The following is a 2,384-nucleotide window of genomic DNA, read 5'->3' as shown; positions in this document are numbered from 1 at the left end:
CATCATGGCACTTGCACCATATATAAGTTAATATGCGATATGAAGGACATTCAAAATCATGAGCATGAAATGTGTTGAGTACCACTTTCCCCATTCCAGAGTAGCACCTACTGTTTCTTCATACTCTTCTGTTTGCTCGTCTCACCCTAAACTCAAGATCTAATTTCTCTCTTTTAAATTCCCATCCTCTTTTCCTGCTCTAAAATCATTATATGTTTTCATCACACTTTTAACTCCGCCTTTTTGCGCTAGTTCAACAAACTTTCCATATTCGGCCATCTCTTATTCTTCTTTACTCTCTGTTCTACTTTCCACCGACAAACCAGTCACGGCCAGGCTCTGTCCCTCCAGGGATATAAACCTTTTACCCTTGCGGGTTGGGTCGCGCTGGGGAGAAAAAAACTGCTTCCCACGCCGGGAATCGAACCCGGGCCTCCTGGGTGAGAGCCAGGTATCCTAACCACTAGACCACGTGGGACACTTTCCACCCTGGAACTTTCACTTCATTGTCTATCTAGAGTTTATTTTACCTTCTCTTTAAAATTTCACGAACCCATAATCTTCGACCCAACCATTCAATTCAGATCCGTTTGAAGTTCATATAGGAACAGTCTAGATACACATTCCGTATAAATCGATGCATTTGACCAGTGACAAAGCGTAGCCTTATCTTATTTTACATAAGCAGGAATCCCACTTGTCCTACTTTTCCTATTTTTTGGTAAAAATGTCCTACTTTTGTCCTACTTTCTAGTTTTTTTTACCACAAATCCTATTAACAAAATTCGTGTAATTGATTTTAATTGAGGAGGGAATCATCGATATATTGCTGAATATTACAAATATTGTAGATTGTGATTAATGATTCTGCGAAAGCAGAAATTGTATTGTTTTTAAGGTTAATGTATGTGGCCCATTTGGTTTATTAATTTTTCATTTGCTTAGTTTGTGGGTTCAGCAAGTAGAGTGGTCTTCTTGCTCAGACTTCTGTCTGAATGGAAAAAAAAAAAAATTGAATTTACTACTTCATGGTCTTGGACAGTAACTAACATTCATCATTCAAAATTATGGTACACGTTTAGTGTATAGGAGAAACAGCGGTTTGCATTACTAAGCAGTTGGATACATAGGGCTATTCTATTAATGTTCTTAAGTCAGCCACCTCGTTGGGCAATTTGCCTGTTGTGGCGTGGTATTTGTATTTGTATTTGTATAGGTTTGCGGCATTCAGTTGTCTTCTGTATTTTTATGGCATGCAGAGGCAAAAACAATATTTACAATGCTCAGCAAAGAGCTAAAAACTAAATTGCTTCATTCGTCAAAAACGATTACACTGGCACTGAATAGTAAAATCTAAACAGATCCCTTAAAAAAAGGGATGGACAACGCAGTAAAATCATTCGGTTCACCTTGACTTATTTACATCCTACCTTGAAATTTCCACTGTGCTTTCGGTCATTAATCATTTTTGTCGCACCATAATCATTTTCCGCACACGAGGGATAATTAGACCAGGGCCTACAATTTATTGCCGATTCCAAACGGCAGGCTAGTTTTTTATACTCATCGAGGGGTGCTCTAACCCCTCGATGGGGGACTCCCTGCGGTAGCAATTTTTTGCTGCGGTCAAGTCGCCGTTTTTTTTGTTGTACCCATGTGTCAGGAAAGTTTTCTGACAAGGACGAACCGGGTATCGAACTCGCGACACCACTAAACATCCTTTAGTAGTTTAGGCGAGCATCTTATCGACCGGGCTACCGCGCCCCTCTGCTTTCGGAAGTGATCTCGAAGGAGTGTGTGCAATATACTCATATTTCATCTCGGACCCCATCGAAAATTCACCACTACCCAACATTGCCTCCTGACCGATATTCTTGTACACACGTACGTTCTTTTAATTTTCTCTCTGTAGTCTCTTACTTTTTTTCCTTCTCAGCTAAATTTTTTCCATACCATCTATTATTACTATTATATCTATATTAAACTATTTCGATTTTCGTTCTAGTACCTTTAATTAACTCATCTAGTTAACATTAACTGTCTTTAATTAACTCAAGTTAACACATTTTGATTGTTTCACTCAAGGCAGGCATTCGCCTAAACTTACCAACATTCCCGGTGGTCGAGTTTTGATGTAGTTTCCGCACCGCTACTGCTCACTTGTCACTTCAACCATAAAAATTTAAATTTCAGCATTATCTGAGGATCAGTTTCGATGTGGATTCATCGGCTACCCCCTGAGGTTATCAGTTCGGTCCAAGTCGGTTTGCATGCTTGTTTACAACATCAAAGAAACTGATATTTTCTCGATCTGTCTCGAATATTTCGAGAGAGCCAAGGATTTCATTATGGGCGAGACAAGGAAGACAAGCGACACTGCAATC

General features: G+C 39.5%; 1 non-coding gene across 1 annotated transcript; it reads right to left on the bottom strand.

Annotated features, from left to right (window-relative positions):
- Nucleotides 1–406: 406 nt before the first annotated feature.
- TRNAE-CUC (transfer RNA glutamic acid (anticodon CUC)) lies at nucleotides 407–478 on the bottom strand. Its single transcript has one exon. It is a non-coding gene; the product is annotated as a tRNA-Glu (tRNA).
- Between the last annotated feature and the right edge of the window lie 1,906 nt (nucleotides 479–2,384).

Source organism: Pholcus phalangioides, unplaced genomic scaffold, assembly GCF_987345545.1.
Source record: "Pholcus phalangioides strain wild (caught in Gottingen) unplaced genomic scaffold, Ppha-v1.0 ptg000015l_1, whole genome shotgun sequence".
Lineage (NCBI taxonomy): Eukaryota > Metazoa > Arthropoda > Arachnida > Araneae > Pholcidae > Pholcus > Pholcus phalangioides.
This window is presented reverse-complemented; position numbering and strand designations above follow the sequence as displayed.